At 40.7% G+C, this 20,520-nt stretch overlaps 1 protein-coding gene across 14 annotated transcripts in view; it reads right to left on the minus strand.

The window, feature by feature from the left end:
- The window catches only part of ZFX (zinc finger protein X-linked), a 67,815-nt gene that overhangs the window by 15,510 nt on the left and 31,785 nt on the right, over positions 1-20,520 (minus strand). The gene's annotated exons all lie outside the window — the stretch shown is intronic.

Below are 20,520 nucleotides of genomic sequence, written 5' to 3' on the forward strand. Positions count from 1 at the left end.
CACTTTGATGGTCCTGTTAAGTACTCAGAATTTCACTATGATTTTAAAGCTACCATTATTAAAAATGAATTTCTAAAAACAGACAAAGAAGGCTTCGATAAAATTGAGTCATCCTACCTATGATTCCTGCATAAGTGCCTTCTCCTAATGTAGTAATGAAGAACTAGAGCTTTAGAATAAGGCCTCTCCAAAACAGAAGAGCATAGTTTCTGGAAATTAAGACTACTTCTAATAATAACTACCATTTGCATGGCATTTTGCAATTTCCTTAGCATTTCTACATTTTTTTAATTACATTTGATTCTCATCTTTTCCAGATAAAGAAATACAGGCTCTGAAATGGCATGTGATTTGCCCAAAGCCAGTGAGCTACTAAGTGAGAGGTGGAAGAGAAAGTGAGGTGCCTGACTTTAGAACTCAGACCTTTATCTTCATCTTCTGAAAGAAATGAAAACGTGCTCAAAATCCTGCCACTGGGAACCATCAACAGAATTTACAGATCATTAGACATTTCTCCAGGCATACTACAAATAAAAGGATGGAAGAAAGAACAGAGAATTTTTTGTGAAAATGAGATGTTGTAACATGCTCTTTTTAAACAAAAGTTACAACATGAGAATTTAAACTCAACAACAAAACAATTTTAACTCCAAAGTCAATCCCATTTCCTCGCCCACGATCTCAGTTCCCTTACCCTACCCCTTCTTTTGTTTCATCACACAGGCTTGGCACAATCACACACTTTACAATTTGCCTCTTTGCCTCTGCACCAGCCTCTAGGTAGCTAAATATGGCTGGAAACACACAGAAACACAAACACACCCAGCGGATGGTTTCACTTTAAATTCATAACCCTGAACCTGAAGTGAGCCCTTTCTGCTACTTTCTGTCCTCTCCTCTTTTCCCTATTCTCCTCACCCCTCAAATCTCTAATACCACCTCCCCATCCCCTCTCAGTGGCTGACCTTCTTACTTCACCTAGAAATCAACCAGAAGAGAAGATTCACTACCGCATCTAATCCACCTGCCAGCAACTAAGCCCACATACACTGTCTTCAGCCTGTTTCCACAAACCATTTGTGTTCCTACCTAATGCCTATCCCCTCTTTTTGAAGCCCCTTCTTCACTGCTTGAGCACCTCTCCCCTCTCTTTCCCTGCATCCTCTACTGGATCATTCTCATCAGGATACAAACAAGCCATTCTTTCTCCCCTGCTTAAAATGAGCAAAACCTCCTTTTTTTTTTTTTTTTTTTTTTTTTTGAGATGGAGTTTTGCTCCTGTTGCCGAGGCTGGAGTGCAATGGTGTGTCTCAGCTCACTGCAACCGCCACCTCCTGGGTTCAAGCAATTCTCCTGCCTCAGCCTCCCAAGTAGCTGGGATTGTAGGCGTGCACCACCACATCTGGCTAATTTTGTATTTTTAATAGAGATGGGGTTTCACCATGTTGGTCAGGCAGGTCTTGAATTCCTTACTTCAGATGATCCACCCACCTCGGCCTCCCAAAATGCTGGGATTACAGGCGTGAGCTACCGTGCGCCACCGTGCCCGGCCAAGCAAAAACTCTTGATCCCATTTCTCCACCACCTCCATTTCTCAAATTTGCCTTATTTTATATCCTTTAAAGTAACTTCAAGGTTGGGTGCAGTGGTGCACACCTGTAATCCCAGCTCTTTGGGAGGCCAAGGCAGGAGAATTGCTTAAGCCCAGTAGTTAGAGACCAGCCTGGGCAACACAGCGAGACCCTCATCTCTACAAAAAAATTTAAAAATTAGCCAGGCATGGTAGTGTGCGCCTGTAGTCCCAGCTACCCAGGAGGCTGAGGTGGGAGGATCACCTCAACCTAGGAGGTCGAGGCTGCAGTGAGCTGTGATTGCACCACTGCAGTTCAGCCTGGGCGACAGTGAGACCCTGCCTCCAAAAAAAAAAAAAAGTTCATTTCATTCAGGTCATTCTTTGCCCACAACTTCACCAAAACTGACCAATTCTCGGCCCTCACGTGACTTGCAGCGGCAGCATCTGACAGATACACACTCTCTGTGATTCACTTTCCTCACTTGGCTCCCATGACCCAATCTCTTGGTTTCCTCTCACCTCACTGACCATGCCTCCTCACTCTTTTGCTGGAGCCTCCTTTTACCACCCAATGCTGCAAACCCCAGGGCTTAGTCCTTAGTCTTAAGTTTGTCTACAATCACTCCTTTAGTTATCTCACTCTGTCTCATGACTTAAATTTCACTTATATACCAACAACTCCCAAATTTACATCTCCACTCTAGACCTGTCTCCATAACTCAGATTTGTACATGTATCTCCTCTTTGATGTCTAACCAGATGTCTCAAAAGTGTCTGCTCAAATGTTACCTTCTCAGCAAAACCCTGACCATACTTGTAACCCAAATCCTCCTTATACCTCTTTTTACCTCCCCAAGTACGTATCACTTTATAATATGCTGTACCACTCACCTATGTCTGTGTACCTCTGCTAGAATGTAATGTCTATGAGGGAAATAAACTTTCCTGTGTTTTGTTCACTAATGTATATCCCAAGTGCCTACAATACTGCCCGGCGTATAGAGTAAGCGCACAACATTCATTTGTTAAATATATAAATGCTAATCTTCAAGTAAATGTTTGGTCATTAAGATATTAGTTCTTAACCGTCTAAAAAAAATAAGGCAGGTGCAGTGGCTCATGCCTATAATCACAACACTTCGGGAGGCCAAGGTGGGAGGATTGCTTCGGCCTGGGCAACATAGTGAGACCATCTCTAAAAAATTTTTAAATTAGCCGGGCATGGTGGTATGGGGCTGTGGTCCCAGCTGCTCGGGAAGCTGAGGTAGGAGGATCACTTCAGCCCAGGAGGTCAAGGCTGCAGTGAGTCATGATCACACCACTGCACTCCAGCCTGGGCTACAAAGCAAGACCCCGCTTCAAAAAATAAATAAAAGTAAGAAAAAATATTATAAAAGCATCCATATTTTGCCTATAATACACAAATAAGTTTTAGACCCAGCATCTACTGTCACTTTACTGTGAAAGATATGGAAGTTAACATTTCAACTTCTCCACTCCCCCAAATATTTTATAGCTAGTTTTATATTAAATGAACTCAATGCTCATTTCTAGTTTTTTTTAAAATCAGTTTCTCCATTCTAGGGTTCTTTCTATTGATCGATCCTTTAATCTGCTAGATTCAATACCAAATAGTTCCCCCATCCAAGAAAGGCCAATGGGTGCTACAGTCCCTGAATTTCTGCCTACTTGAAAATGTTGGTCCACAGCCTTTACTTGAAGAATGAATAGGCTGAATATAAAACTCTTAGGTTACAATTTCCTCAGAACTTTGCAGACATTGTTTCACTGTCTCCTAGCACTGAGCATTTCTGTGTGGATGTCCCTATAATTCTTGATCCTTAAAGTTCACTAAATAACAGTATGATTATGATTTGGTTGTTTTACCATTTTGACAATTTCTTGGAACAAAAAAGATTCTAATTTTTATTTCAGGAAAAAAATCTTCCATTATAAATATTTTTCTAGTTCATTAGTTGTTCTCTTCTGGAATTTCACTTATGTGTATTTGTGTCCTTTATCTTTCTCCATATCTATCATTCTTCTCCATAAGCATTTTCGCAATTTTATTTTCTTAACATTTCATTTTGTGATTTACTAAAGCCCAATCCCTCTGTCCTTGGCTATATGCTAAGACACATTTTTTCTTATTGTTGCTTCTATGATGGCTTTTACCTTGATCATATTTTTTTCTCTTCAGCTTCTTTCTGGATTTTGTCAGTTTATACTCTAACTGTCCCTATTGCCTTGTAATAAATAATAAATAAATTTTTTTGTTTTGGTAGAGATGGGATCTCACTGTGTTGCCGAGGCTGGCCTCAAACTCCTGGCCTCAAGCAATCTTTCCACTTCCATTTCCTACAGTGCTGGGATTACAGGTACGAGCCACCACACCTGGCCTGTCTCAAGTTTTTAAAAAGATATCATATTGTTTGCAATTTCACTGAGCCTGCAGACCAGTGCTAACCAACAGAACTTTCTTTGATGAAGGAAATGTTCTGCACTAGCCACATGTAGCTATTGAGTACTTGAAATGTGACTGGTGCAATGTAGGAACTGTATGTTTAATTCATTTTAACAACTTTAGCCAAATATGTGGCTAGTGGCTACTATTAGAGGAAATCTCCAAATTCAAAGGGCTCCCATGCATGAAAATACAATGCATAAACAAACAAACAAACAACAAAAAACCTACAGCCAAACATGGTGGCTCACACCTGTAATCCCAACACTTTGGAAGGCCAAGGTGGGAGGATCACTTAAGCGAGAAGTTTGAGACCAGCCTGGACAACACAGTGAGACCCCATCTCTACAAATAAATTATCTGGATGTGGTAGCACGTGCCTGCAGTCCCAGCTCCACAGGAGGCTGAGACAGGAGGACTGTTTGAGCCCAAGAGTCCAAGGTTGCAGCAGTGAGCCATGATCACACCACTGCACTCTAGCCTGGGCAACAGAGAAAGATCCTGTCTCAAAAAAAAAAAAAAAGAGAAAAAGGAATACAAGGGGGAAAGGGGACAATAATAATTTCTGGGGGAAAAAAGCTGTATGCAAAAATGTAATCAAAGTGATCAATGGTTATGCTGCGAATGGTATTTTCACAATCAAAATAATGTAAGCACTAAGTACTGATTTTCTACTTTATTGGAAGGCTGACTAATGGTTATAGAACATACATGGATTGGCTGGGCGTGGTGGCTCATGCCTGTAATCCCAGCACTTTGGGAGGCCAAGGCAGGCGGTTCACCTGAGGTCAGGAGTTCAAGACCAGCCTCATGGAGACCAACATGGAGAAACCCCGTCTCTACTAAAAATAGAAAAATTAGCCAGGAGTGTTGGCGCATTCCTGTAAGCCCAGCTACTCGGGAGGCTGAGGCAGGAGAATTGCCTGAACCTGGGAGCCAGAGGTTGTGGTAAGCCGAGATCACGCCATTGCACTCCAACCTGGGTAACAAGAACGAAACTCCATCTCAAAAAAATAAAAATAAAAGAGAACTTAAGATGGATCAGCCTCAACAATACAAAGTAAACATAGATTGGAAGGTAGGCTGAACAGCTTAAAGAAAGTGGAGGGCAAAGGCACTGATATCCTCATCTTAAAAAGCAGGAGTCAAAAGATACTGTCCACATTTGATGGAACAAGAAATAAAGATGTTAATGTATTACTTAAATTTTGAAAAGTAAAAGAACCAAAAATTGAAACACACCTATCGTGAAAAGTCATGGGAAAGGGATGTGAGAACAAAAGTGAGCAAAATTGTCAGCTATCACAGCAGGACATGAAGAAAGAACGTATGAAACAGAAGTAATAAAAATCAAGAAAGTGGCCGGGCGTGGTGGTTCACGCCTGTAATCTCACCACTTTGGGAGGCCAAGGTGGGCAGATCACAAGAGACTAGCCTGGCCAACACAGCGAAACATCGTGAAACATTGTCTCTACTAAAACTACAAAAATTAGCCAGGCAAGGTGGCAGATGCCTGTAATCCCAGGTACTCAGGAGGCTGAGGCAGGGAGAATCGCTTGAACCTGGGAGGCGGAGGTTCGGTGAGCCGAGATCACGCCACTGCACTCCAGCCTGGATGACAGAGCGAAACTGTCTCAAAAAAAAAAGTCAAGAAAGTATATTATTTAAAATCATACAGATAAGTACCATTAGATATAGCTGAAAGAGAAAGTTTAAGTCCTCACGTAATGTCATTGGTAGGTTCTCAGAAATTGTGACTTTCAGCCAAACAACGTAGTATAACAAAAGCAATTTTTTGGCCAGGCGCAGTGGCTCACGCCTGTAATCCTAGCCCTTTGGGAGGCTAATGCGGGAGGATCACTTGAGGTCAGGAGTTCGAGATCAGCCTGGCCAACATGGTGAAACCCCATCTCTACTAAAAATACAAAAATTAGCTGGGCAGGGTGGTGCACACGTGTAGTCCCAGCTACTTGGGGGGCTGTGGCACGAGAACTGCTTGCACTAGGGAGGCGGAGGTTGCAGTAAGTCAAGATAGCGCCACTGCACTCCAGCCTGGGTGGCAGAGTGAGACATGGCCTCAAAAAAAAAAAAAAAAAAAAAATTACTGTAGGCTAATTGATATAAACAAGAGTTAAGTTCCTATGGCATATTTCTGGTCACAAAAACATCACCAAACTTCTAAGTATAGTCTAAAACACTTCTAGCATTAAATGTGGAAATAAATGTGGGCTATACATGTATTTAAGAAAGATTAGTAAAAACAAGATGATAATTTGCCCAATGATTCTAGATCAGGGTCGTGGGTGTAGAAGCCTCTCCAGCAGCTCAGGGTACCAGGCAGGAACCATCACAGGGCATGCTCAGTCACATTGGGACAGTGTAGACATGCCAATTAACCTAATGTGCACAGCTTTGGGATGTGGGAGGAAACCCACACGGACATGAGGATAATGTGCAAACGCCACAGGGACAGTGTCCCCAGCAGAAAGTCAATTTTCTTTCTCATCAACATTATAAGGAAATAATATGTTATTCCAGGACCTGCCACAGTTGCCTTTGGGGGGATGAGCCAGGAAGAACAAAGGGTAGGTAAGGCAAAGGATTACTGCTTTAAAATAGTTTTTCCATGAATAAACACAATATGGTCTATCCATACAATGGAATCCTATTTAGCCTTAAAAAGGAAGGAAATTCTGACACAAGCTACGACATGAATAAATCTTGAAAAATCATGCTAGGTGAAATAAGTTAGCCACAAAAGTAAAAATACTGTATGATCCCACTTATAAGAGGTAGCCAGGGTAGTCGAATTCCTAAGAGAAAGTAGGAGGGTGGCTGCCAGGGGCTGGGAGGAGGGGATCAGGGAGTTCGTGTTTAATGGGTATGGAGTTTGTTTTGCAAGAGGAAGAGTTCTGGGGATGGATGATACTGATGGTCGCTCAACAGTGTGAATGCACTTAATGCCACTGAACTGTATAATTAAAAAATTGTTAAGATGGTAAATTTTATGTGTATTTTATAATTAAAAAATAATTTTAAAAACTAAAAAGCTTTTGGCACAATTCCATAACTATCACCTCTCCTTTTTTAAACATCCCTCATGATACTGGAAGATATTTTATTGAAAAAAGTAATTGCTTAAAGAGGAAAGGCTAATTTGGGGCCTTTAGTAAACAGAAAAGCTAATAATAAAGGCTCTAGAGGATTGTTGCTTGGCCCATTTGGCTTTTATCATTATTGAGATACAGTTTACATAACAAAATTCTCCATTTTAAAGTGTACAATTAAGTGATTTTTAGTACATTCACTGTGGTACAACCATCACCACCCTTCTAATTCCCCATAAAGAAACACCATACCCATTAGCAGTCAGGCCCAACTCATTCTTCCCCCAATCTCCTGGAAGCCACTCATCTACTTTCTCTATGGATCTGCCTCTTCTAGACATTTCACATAGATGGAATCATACAACATGTGGTCTTTTTCGCCTGGCTGCTTTCACTAAGCATAATGCTTGAAAGATAAGAAATGATCTCTTAAACCCAGAAAAGAGAAGTCATTAAACAGTCATTAAAATAAGCTCAAATAAAATCTTTTTTGGGTTTTTGTTTTTTTTGAGACAAGGTCTCGCTCTCTCACCCAGGCTGGAATGCAGCACACAATCCTGGCTCACTGTGGCCCTGACTTGGGCTCAAGCAATCCTTCCACCTCAGCCTCCTAGGCAAGCGCCACCATACCTGGTGTTTTCTTTTTTAAATTGTTTCTAGAGATGGGGTCTCCCGATGTTGTCGAGTCTAGTTTGAATTCCTGGGCTCATGTGATTCTCCCGCCTCAGCCTCCAAAAACGCTGGGATTACAGGTGTGAGCCATTGTGCCAGGCCTCAAAATCTTAATACTGCAACTCTGATTGCCACATTTCAATAAAGATTGAAAAGACCTTGTGCTCATCTTGAGAACAACTGAAATTATCTAGGAAGCACAGACAAGAGGGAAAATCTATGCCATGAGGACACAATCAGTCTCAAACTCTAATTAAACTTGAAGTCGATAAACCTATGGCCAATACTCACAAGGTAGACATAAATTCATTCACTAAATCCCAGCCTCCCAGACACCTAATAAATCTTTAAACAGACTAATTTGAGAGAAAAATAAAGATGATTTTACTTCCTAAGTAAGTTACCTCAAGGGGCAGTATGAATACACAAATCTTTTCTAAAGTTTTAACAAGATTCACACCTGTGATCTTGGGACTGATGTCAAGGAAGGAAACCAGGCCTTTCCTTACCATACACTTCACTATTGCTAAGATAAAATTAGGTTCTGTGAACAATAAGCCTATTCTAACTTACTATGACAAGTCTAATAGTCTTACTACCTAATTACCAGAATGTTTTTTAAACCTCAAACCCCAAAATCTAATCAAAAGAGAAACTGTAGGATAGACTTGGTATTATTCAACATCCTCAGGGTCCCTGTGTGGATGGCTACTTAATACTCAATGAAGGCCGGGCTCGGTGGCTCACGCCTGTAATCCCAGCACTTTGGGAGGTCAAGACAGGAGAATCACCTGAGATCAGGAGTTTGAGACCAGCCTGGCCAACATGGCGAAACCCCATCTCCACTAAAAATACAAAAATTAGATGGGTGTGGTGGCGCACACTTGTAATCCCAGCTACTCCAGAGGCTGAGGTAGGAGAATCGCTTGAACCCAGGAGATGGAGGTTGCAGTGAGTCAAGATCGCACCACTGCACTCCAGCCTGGGGGGACAGAGCAAGACTCCATTTCAAAAAAAAAAAAAAAATCCAATGAAGATATCAAAGATGGGTATTTCCTACTAAAAGGATATCTGAGCAACTATTATGTCCCAGGCACTATGGTAGTTTCCCTGTATTTTATTATGAAATCAACGACAACAACCCCAGAACTTAGATGTTTTGTCTCTACTTGACATATGTGAAAACAGAGCACCTAAAAGACTGAGTAACTTGCAGGAAGTATTCTGTCAAGAAGGCAAATGCTTTAGTAGATAAATACATTTAAATTTCACTCTTAGACCTTCCTCTCTTAAATTCCTCCTCAGGTACCCTCTTTGTGGGGTTAAAATTCCACCTTATTTTTATTATATAGCCTATAAGAGACTTGAAAGAATTGGGTACGATCTGATCTCCTTTAATTCTTGAAACTTTCCTGGAGTGGTTCAAAGGTTTAGTGAAATTAGCCTCATTCTGTAGACCAGGAATTAAAGGAACAGTACCAGTCAGGTCCCTGCCCGAAGTTACAGTGATCTGTAGCATGGTGTCAGAGACATAAGTAATGAAAAATAGTTGAATAGGTCTAAAACTAGTAAAACAATAACTGATTTCTTTATGCATTCAGGGGGAAGAGAAAGGAATAACTGTTACAATCCCACTCTATACCTGCCCTTACCCAAGAAGAATTCCCTGATGGGACAACAGAAACGTCATAATGAAGCTAATCGACATTGACCCTTGCTAGCCCAATGGATGCCACTGACTGAAAGCCTCTGGATAACGACAGCAATGGCTAGCAGTGACTGACAGGATCTCTCATTCTCACAACCACCCTGGAAGTCAAGCAGTATTACTGGCATTTCACAAATAAGGAAGCTAATACAAAAAGGTTAGTTAACTTGCCCGAATTCATTCAGCTAATGAGTAGCAGAGCTGGTATCCAAATCCAAGGCTGTCTGACTCAGCTGCAAGCTGACTTTCCATACACCAGATGTTGCTTCTCTAAGATAGGCAAGGAGAGGTATGTTCTCTCTCTCCCTCTCTCCTTTTCTTTTCCCTCCCCAGACCCATTACCTCACAAAGTAATCATATATCTGTTCAAAGGGCAAGGTGACATTTTTGTCTAGGTTTCAGTAGATAAACAGTAAATATTAACCAAAAGGCCAGTCTGAAGCTCCAATTGCTTGTAATGCTTTCAAAATAGAGACCTTTTCCCAACCTTGTTTTTGGCAGGGGAAGGGAGAAACTAAAACATCTTTGCCTATTTGAGTGCTTTATTCTTGTTATAAAGCTAGCCAACACCTAGATTGAACATTATACTGAAAACTCTTAAGTCATTAATTGTAGTGTTGATTTCTAAATAAATTTCAGTGTCTACAGTAAAGACACAATTTTAGATGGATTAAAATAACCTCTTTTTGAATTTTATCCAAAAAAGCTTTAAAAAGATGCTCGAGGTGATTATAGTTAATAACAATGCACTGTATACTTGAAAATCACTGAGAATAGATTTTAAGTGTTCTCACCACAAAAAAGTAAGAATGTGAGGTAATGTACGTTAATTAGCTCTTCTCAGCCATTCCACAACACATACATATTTCAAAACATCATGTTGTACATCATAAATATATACCATTTTTATTGGGCAACTAAAACAATTAATTTAAAAAATGAAATAAAATTTCAGAATGTTCAATACACCTTCTCCAAAATATCCTTAGTTCAGTAAGTAACACTTGTCAGAAATATTCCCATGTAGAGATACATTTTTCAAATTCCAAACTTTTTCCTGTGTTTTATCAAATGGTTTTTTAAAAAGTGGTAGGGTACCTACATAAAAATAATAAAATACATATACCTAGCCAATAATTAACCCATGGAACAAAGGAGTAAATATTTTACTATCTCTTCTGTGCTAATAGTCCCTAGAATCAATCAATAAACTATTTGATTGTGTTGACCCTCAGAGTTTATATGTTAAAGATAGGGGTTTGGACTTTATGTATTTATTTGCTCCCTGGTTTAAAAAAACTGGCAGGGTACATACATAAAAATAATGGCAAAATACATACCTAGCCAATAATTAGCCCATGGAACGAAAGAGTAAATATTTCACTCTCTCTTCTGTGCTAACAGTCCCTAGAATCAATCAATAAACTATCAGATTGTGTTGACCCATAGGGTTTATACATTAAACACACGGGTTTGGACTTTATTTATTCGCTCCCTGAACCACGTTTTATTGGATGTCTACTATGACCAAAGTCATGCTTAATTAGGAGCTAATATTAGAATGATTGGTCAAAATACCTAAACTAGATGACCAGGCAAACCAGGGCCACCTCATTACATATTTGCAGGAGTCCCTTTACATTGTAGTTGTATGCAGCAACCCTGTAAATAAATCCTTAGCATGTCCATCTGCTCCTCTTCTAGTAACAGTTTTGCCATGTGCCCAGCTGCATAAGCCAGAAACCAAGAAGTGAGCTGCAAACCCTCCCCTCTTCCTCAACCCTAAATTTAATCCAAATTCTACTTCCTAAGTATGTCATGAATCAGTTTCTGCTGAATTCTACTGATAAAACCTTATTTCAGGCCAGGCGCGGTGGCTCACGCCTGTAATCCCAGCAATTTGGGAGGCCAAAGCAGGTGGATCACGAGATCAGGAGATCGAGACCAACCTGGTTAACACAGTGAAACCCCGCCTCTACTAAAAATACAAAAAATTAGTCGGGCATGGTGGCACACGCCTATAGTCCCAGCTACTCAGGAGGCTGAAGCAGCAGAATCGCTTGAACCCAGGAAGTGGAGGTTGCAGTGAGCCGAGATCGCACTGCTGCACTCCAGCCTGGGCGACAGAGCGAGACTCCATCTCAAAAAAACAAAACACAAACTTATTTCGAACTATTATCAACTTTTTCTTACCTGAACTACCACAATAACCTTCCGAAATGTACTTTTTGTTTCTGAATTCACTCTTAATTTGCGCCTGCCCTGAACATGCCATTATCTAAACTATAAATCTAAACATGTTATTATTAATCTGTCTAAAATCCTTTAACAGCTTCTCACATCCAAAAAGTAAAGCAGGCGTCTATGTTCAAGAGCCTTTGTGTTTTGGGCCCTATTTGCCAATCTTCTTTCTCACCACTTCCCCCACACTCCTCACCAGACATTATTAGCACCCAAAGAATAGGTCTGTGAACCCTCAATGATCTCTCACATCTCTCTGCCTTTCTTCCCTCCTCAGCCACCTAATGAACATTTTATTTTATACGCCCTTCAGATTGAGTTCATGTCAAATTATTTTTTAAAGCTTTGAAAACGGGTTTTTTTTAATCCTTGTCTTTGAGAAGTAAATACTGAAATACTTATGAAAAAAATGTTATGTAAAATTTGCTTCAAATACAGGAGGGAGGAAAATGAATAGGAGATGAAATAAACTTGGTCAATATCTTCAAGTGAGCTTCCATAGAACTTCAGTTTATAATGCTTTTATAGCGTTCATCTCCCTCAAGCGTACCAAAAATTTTCCTTTATTTAAAATTTTCCTTTATTTATTTTGAGACAGTCTCACTTTGTCACCGGAGTGCAGTGGCACGTGATCTCAGTTCACTGCAACATCTGCCTCCCAGATTCAAGCGATTCTCCTGCCTCAGCCTCCTGAGTAGCTGGGATTACAGGTGCGTGCCACCATGCCCGGCTAATTTTTCTATTTTTAGTAGAGACGGGGTTTCACCATGTTGATCAGGCTGGTCTCGAACTCCTGACCTCGTGATCCGCCTGCCTCAGCCTCCCGAAGTACTGGAATTACAGGTGTGAGTCACCACGCCCAGCCCCATTTTCTTAGTGCTTCTAAAGTACTTTGTATATTTATATACCTTCCTACACTCAACTGTAATTGCCTGTTTCTGTTTCTCTTCCCTCCGAGTCTGTGAACTCTTAAAAAGCCAGAGACTTTGCTGTTTATCTCCAACCCCTAGTGAGGTTTGCAGCTCATTATCGCTAATCAATAAATGTTTTCTGAATGAATGAAGGCAAAAGAAAAATCAACACTGGCAAGAGTAAAAATAATAGCTTATATATGATTCCTTTTTCTCATGTAAACACAAATTTGAAAAAAATTAACACTTTTCAGTTAGAAAAACAACAGGATGGGGTTTGGAAGCTGTCTGGGCTTCTGCTAGAATGAGTTAAATAAGAAAATGCTTAACCCCTCCCAACAAATTACTTTTTAACATTGTTGAAATTTGGTATTCATTAATATTGTAAATTGTAGTTATCTTTGGAATTCTATTTGCCTCCCCTTCTACCAATAAGCACTATTTATCATGAACTCTACTGCTGTGTAGTATTAAGTTATACACACATACATACAAACATACATACACAGAGAGAGACAGAGAGAGGAAGCGGGGGCAATAAGAGAATTAAGAGTGGACACTTTGGAATAAAACATAACTAGTTTCAAAGCTCACCCTAATGCTGCTGGGTGTGACCTTCGAGAAGCTATTATTCGAGGCTGCAGTGCACTATGATCAGGCCTGCAGATAGCCACTGTACATCTACAGGCATATATGTATGTATGTACGTATGCCTGGGCAACACGGTGAGATCTCATCTCAAAAACTAACTATATTTTCAATTCCGGCACATAGATATTATTTATTGAAGATTTACTATTACCTATTTTTATTGTTATCAAGAGACAATAGCTACGGGTAAGGAAGAAATGTTATTGTTAATGCCTTGGATGAGGCATGATGTACAGACTTTCAGCTATAACATTCATATATTCATTTATTCAACAAATATTTATTTCATACCTAATACACACATGGTGTGATAAGCAGCAAAGATGCAGTAAATAGTTCCTGTCCTCAAGAAACATCTAAGTAACTTAGAAGCCAATCATAAAATCTAGATTGCAAAGACTAAAGAAGTCAGTCATCCTGTCCTCAAAGGTAGTTATATACTGTGACAATGAACATCTGTGTCTATATACACAACCATATTATAAAGAATGAGGACTGCTTCATCATCATTTATTGTTGTTTTGTGTGGTTTTTTGGTTTTTGGTTTTTTAAAGATGGGGTCTCGCTCTGTCACCCAGGCTGAAGTGCAATGGTATGATTATAGCTCACTGCAACCTCGAACTCCTGTGCTCAAGGGATCCTCCTGCCTCTGCCTCCTGAGCAGCTGGAACTATAGGCACACGCCACCATACCAGCTAATCTTTTTTTCGGGGGGAAGGGGCGGGGGTAGAGATGGGGGTCTCACCATGTTGCCCAGGCTGGTCTCGAACTCCTTACCCTCAAGAGATCCTCCCACCTCAGCCTCCCAAAATGCTGGGATTACAGGTGTGAGCCACCTTACCTGGCCCATCATCATTTTAAATGAGACCTGCAGAGGGAAGAAACCTGCCAAGATGGATACTAAAGACATTATAAAAGCTGTTTATTAGACACTCAGATCCAGTAACTTACTGAAACTTTTAAAGAAAAGAGAGTACTTGGACATCTGGCCACATTTCTGACCTAAAGATAAAGAGTGTTTAATAAATATAAGAATTCAGAGATACTACCATCTCTCATCACAATATGAAAAAGCGTAAAAGTTGACTACCAATAATGGTATCTCCACATTCTCTATCATGGATTAAAGTAGCCCATAGTTCCTCTATATACTTATGACAAAACCTTTGTTAATCCTTAACTTCTGAAATCAATATAGGTGTTTTAGGGGGGCTTTGGGAGGGGTTTTTTTTTTTTTTTAAGAAACAGGGTCTCTTTCTGTCACCCGGGCTGGAATACAGTGGCGCAATCAAGGGTCACTGTAACCTCTGAACTCCTGGGCTCAAGCGACCCTCCCATCTAGGCTTCCCAAAGTGTTGCTATTACAGGCATAAGCCATTGTGCCCGACCTCAATATAGGTTTTAAGTTAAAATGCATCATTAAGGCCAGATGCGGTGGCTCACGCCTGTAATCCCAGCACTTTGGGAGGCCGAGGCAGGCAGATTGCTTGAGGCCAGAGTTTGAGACCAGCCTGGCCAACATGACGAAACCCTGTCCCTACTAAAAATACAAAAATTAGCCAGGCGTGGTGGCACACACCTGTAATCACAGCTACTCAGGAGGCTGAGGCAGGAGAATTGCTTGAACCCAGGACGTGGAGGCTGCAGTGAACCAAGATCGTGCCACTGCACTCCAGCATGGGCGACAGAGCAAGATTCTGTCTCAAAAATAAATAATTAATTAATTAAAATAAAATTCATCATTAAGTATCTTTCCTGGAAGGCGCAGCCAAGAGAAATATTAATTCTCAAGTGTTCAATTGGTTTGATCCCAAAGCCAGTAGTAAATTAAATTTTAAAATATGATCATTACTTTGAAAGGAAAGGGGATGATGAAGTAGAGGGAAGTAAGAGCACAAAAGTGCCTGTATAGGCCGGGCAAGGTGGCTCACACCTGAATTGCAGAATTTAGGGAGGCTGAAGTGGGCGAACTGCTTGAGCCCAGGCTGGTTCAAGACCAGGTTCAAGACCAGCCTGGACAACGTGGCAAAAACCCCTCTCTACAAAAAATACAAAAATTAGGCGGGTGTGGTGGCGCATGCCTGTCATCCTAGCTACTCAGGAGGCTGAGGTGGAAAGATTGCTTGAGCCCAGGAGGCAGAGGTGGTAGTGAGCCACGATGGCACCACTGCACTCCAGCCTGGGTAAGGGAGCGAGACTTCATCTCAAAATAAATAATAATAGAGAAGACAAAAGATACTACTAAAGGCCACCATCTCTAAACCCAACTTAAAAACAACCATTTCATTATAGTGAAATACGGGAATATCACATGTGTGCATGCAAATGCTCATGTGTATATGTATTTGTTTAAATGTATCTCTGCATTATTTGAGTCTGGGTATGTTTTATTTTAAAAGGAAAAATTATATTACTAAAATATATACTCATACATAAAACATATTAAAATACACTAACAACAGCCATTTATGTTCATCCATATTTACTTTTTCAGGAACATTAAAATCTATATAAATTAGAAGAAACCCAGGGCCTAAAGATGACTACAAATAAGATTTTTAATGAAAATTTTACAAGTTTGTAAAATTTTACATGTCTCGTATTACAGATTCTGTATATAGAATCTATACATCTCCTCTTGTATACAGAATCTGTAATACAAGAACCTGATATGCTGAGTCAATTGTTACTAAAGCAACTCTGGGTTTTTTTTCAATGACTTCCTTGGAGGGTTGAACTTCCTAAAAGAGGAGAAAGTAAAGGCAAGAGATAGTGTGCAGTTAAAGGGCAAAACAATACCATGCATTTTACTCCTTAGCAAAAAAGCTGAGGAAGACGGAAAGGGCAGAAAGTGCAGAGAGAAGTCAAGGAGAAGCGAGAGTGCTTTCTCCTCTTCAGTATTTCACCAGGCCCTCTTCCCCTCACAAACTGGGATGAACTCAACTCTCTGCTTTCTCTAGCCTTGGTCCTGGTTTGCCCAGTCTTGTAACAGAAAATCTGGCAGTTGTAAGGGTTGAGTAACCCTTATCCAAAATACTTGGACCAGAACTGTTTCAGACTTCTGTGGATTTTGCAATATTTGCATATACGTAACAAGATTATCTTAGGGATGGGACCCAAGTCTAAACATGAAATTTATCTGTGTTTCGGCCAGGCGCAGTGGCTCACGCCTGTAATCCCAGCACTTTGGGAGGCCGAGGCAGATGGATCACTTGAGGTCAGGAGTTTGAGACCAGCCTGGCCAACATGGTGAAACCCCGTCTCTACTAAAAATACAAAAAAATTAGCTAGGCGTGGTGGCACGTGCCTATAATCGCAGCTACTCGGGAGGCTGAGGCAGGAGAATCGCTTGAACCCAGGGGGTGGAGGTTGCAGTGAGCCGAGGTGGAGCCACTGCACTGCAGCCTGGGAGACAGAACAAGACTGTCTCAAAAAAAAAAAAAAAAAAAAAAATTTAGTCCGTGTTTCATATACACCTTATACACATAGCCTGAAGGTAATTTTATACAATATTTTTTAACAATTTTGTGCTTGAAATAAAGTTTATATGCATTGAACCCTCAGAAAGCAAGTGTCAGGTGTGGAATTTTCCACTTGCGGTGTCATGTCTGTACTTAGAAAGTTCTGGATTCTGGAGCATTTCAGATATTGGATTTTTGGATAAAGGATGCTCAATCTACATTTTAAAATAGTATTTTTGGCTGGGCATGGTAGCTCACGCCCATAATCCCAGCACTTTGGGAGGCCAAGGCGGGTGGATCACCTGTGGTCAGGAGTTCAAGACCAGCCTGGGCAACATGGTGAAAACCCATCTCTACTAAAAAATACAAAAATTAGCTGGGCTTGGTGGCAAGTGCCTGTTATCCCAGCTACTCGGGAGGCCAAGGCACGAGAATCGCTTGAACCCGGGGGGTGGAGGTTGCAGTAAGCCAAGATGGCGCCATTGCACTCCAACGTGGGCAACACAGCGAAACTCCATTTAAAAAATAAAATAGACCCCTAACCTTAGCTGGCCCCTCAATGCAGTTCAGTAATCTATCTCATAAATTCTTGGCTTCCTACACTGGCCCATCCCCAAAAGACTAAAGCTTTTCAACCCTTTGCCATTATCCTTCAGCTTTCCACCCAACCTCTGCAGTCCTTTCATATGTGCAGATGAACCTGCTATACAGACAAAATAGCTCCCAACATTCAAGCACTCCTTTTACTTTCTGTCCCTGGAAAGCGGCCTCATCCTTAACTGCCTTCCTGTCTCAGAGAAGGGGACTCACTTTCTCTCTCCAGGACTCACCTAACAGCCATCTCCTGCAGCCCTGGACCCCAGTCCCTTTCCCCTTCTCTGGAACCTGCTCCACTAGCCCTTCCTTTATCTTCAGGCTCTCTCTGTTCAGTGATTTTTTTTTTCCCCTAAGTCTATAAACATGTTCAACTTGCTTTCGCCATCCAGGCAACCATCAAAGGCTATACTCCCACCTCTTCAGTCCCTTTGCTGACCAAAATGGCAATTTTTCCAAACCGCTTCACGTAACTCCACTTCCACTAACTTCTTAATCCATCACAGCTCATCTCTTTCATCTCCTCTCCACTAGCCCATACCTTACTGAACCTACTCTAATTTAGATACCAATGACCTCCTAAATGCCAAACCAAAAAGCCTGCTTTCTCCTCAGTGGCTGATACTTATAGAAACTCTATCCTTAACAGTGTTGGAAACACTTTTTCTCCTCCTTCTCTTCCCAAAACCTCCTGGTTTTTCAAGGATTCTTCTCTGCCTACTTCTTAAATACCTAAAGGAGCTACACTTGACACTCTTACTCGACAAGCATGCTCTGGGGACTACCATCAATTTCCATATACGATACTGCCTATATTCTGTTGTCCTAAATTTCTTCCTCTAGCAACAAACTCTCTCAAAAGCACCAAAGTCATATTTTCAACTGGCTAGAGAAAACATCCACCAGCAAGCAACTCAAACTATAACAGATCCCAAATATTTCCCCTGCCCCCACCTTCCTCCACCAAACCTACTCCTCCTTTCAGGTAATGGTATGACCAGGCATCCAATCTCCCAAGGTGGAACACTTAGGGTCATCCTTGAATTATCTTTCTTCCTCAAACCCCTAGCCTTTTTTATCTATCATCAAATCTCATCCATTTTTCTTCCTAATCTCTTTTGAATGCAGCTAACTCTCTGTCCCCTTCACTATTATTAATGTACTTCATATCATCTTATATATGAACCATTTCAGCAGCTCACTGCCACTAATCTCTCCCTCACTTAGTCTTATTCCACATACAAGGATTATCATCCTAAAATAAATTCAAAACTGAAACAGGATACTGTATTTTTCCCTATCAGACTGGCAAAAACTAAAAAGAAAAATAATACTGTGTTGGTTCGAGTGTAAGGAAATGAACATTCTCATAAATTTGGTGAAGGGAATATTAAGGCAAAATACCAACGGAATTTAACCAAACTTCAAGCATAACCAAACTTGTAAATGTGTATACCCTTTGATCTATCAATTCTATTTCTACAAATTTATTCTAAGGAATAAAACAGAACATACACAAAGATATATAAGTGTATCCTAAAGTTCCCATCATTGTCAGCAAAGGCCAGAACCTTTTTTTCTTTTTTAACATACTACACTATATGCCTGGAATGCCTTTCTGCCACCCATGCCCTTCATCCTGTAAAACTAGAATTCATCCTTGATTTTAAAGGTCAGCTACTCCATCCCATCTCCACAGCAGTGAGTCACACCTCTGCATCACACTACGAACTTTCTCTCCCACAGATGATCAAAAGCTCTCCAGGGATAATAGTTTTATGTATGTATTTCTTCAGCACATATCTGTATCTATACGACCTACAGCAATGTCTCACACATTAAGAGTCCAGTAAACGCGTTGAATAAAGGCATTTTGTTCCCCTTTCCACAAATAATTCTTTGATTTTCAAAATCTCAAGAAGTTTTCAAAGGAGTTTCAAAATCTCAAAGAAGTTTCCTAAAATGCTGGTAGACTCCAATATACTAATATTAAATTCCTGTATTAAAACAGGTATTCGAGCAAAGCAAACATTCTTGTAAATTTATAAATAGCCTATGAATCCTTTATATTTTAAGTTTAGTTCCTTAAGGCATAAGAATTTCCATACTGGGTCAGAACCGTGGCCTAGCCAATCTAGAATTTTATCTCCGAAATCGGTACCAAGAAGTATGTTGTAAGAAGATAACGGCTGTCCTTCCAGATGCTAAGATAAACATGTAAAGGTGTGTTTCAAAATACTTTACTTCTCTCCAATAACCTAATATGAATCCATCATACTTGATACCATGTTTTGGAATCATGTTTCATACTATACCAGAACTCTTTTTCATGTTATCTGTTATGTAGCATTTTACATATATTAGTACATAAGTATTACATAAACAGTACTGTGTATCCATATTCAAGAAAATAAGTAGCAGCATGGTATCTCACACCTGCAATCCTCCCACTTTGGAAGGCCAAGGCAGGTGGATTGCCTGAGCTCAAGAGTTCGAGATCAGACTGGACAACACGGCAAAACCCCATCTCTACTAAAAATACAAAAAATTAGCCAGGCGTGGTGGTGTGTGCCTACAATCCCAGCTACTCGAGAGGCTGAGGCACAAGAATCACTTGAACTCGAGAGGAAGAGGTTACAGTGAGCTGAGCTCGTGCCACTGCACTCCAGCCTGGGCGACAGAGCAAACAAGACTCTCCCTCCAAAAAAAAAAAAAAAAGATTGTAAGTAGCTTGGTTAGACTTTTTTTTCCCAACTCCTTTTAGGTTTCAAGAGCGTTCATAATTCTAATAAAGGCTGGTAACAGCCTAATCACATCCTTCATGATTCCAAAGTTCAGTTCTATTCCTTTCGGGTTTTTTTTTTTTTTTTTTTTTTTGAGAAGGAGTCTTGCTCTGTCACCCAGGCTGGAGTGCAGTGGCACAATCTTGGCTAACTACAACCTCCAGCTCCCCAGTTCAAGCGATTCTCCTGCCTCAGCCTCCCGAGTAGCTGGGATTACAGGTGCCCGCCACCACACCTGGTTAATTTTTGTATTTTTAGTAGAGACGGGGCTTCACCATGTTGGTTGGCCAGGCTGGTCTCGAACTCCTGACCTCAGGTGATCCACCTGCCTCGGCCTCCCAAAGTGCTGGGATTA

Source organism: Chlorocebus sabaeus, chromosome X (assembly GCF_047675955.1).
Source record: "Chlorocebus sabaeus isolate Y175 chromosome X, mChlSab1.0.hap1, whole genome shotgun sequence".
Classification (NCBI taxonomy): Eukaryota; Metazoa; Chordata; class Mammalia; order Primates; family Cercopithecidae; genus Chlorocebus; species Chlorocebus sabaeus.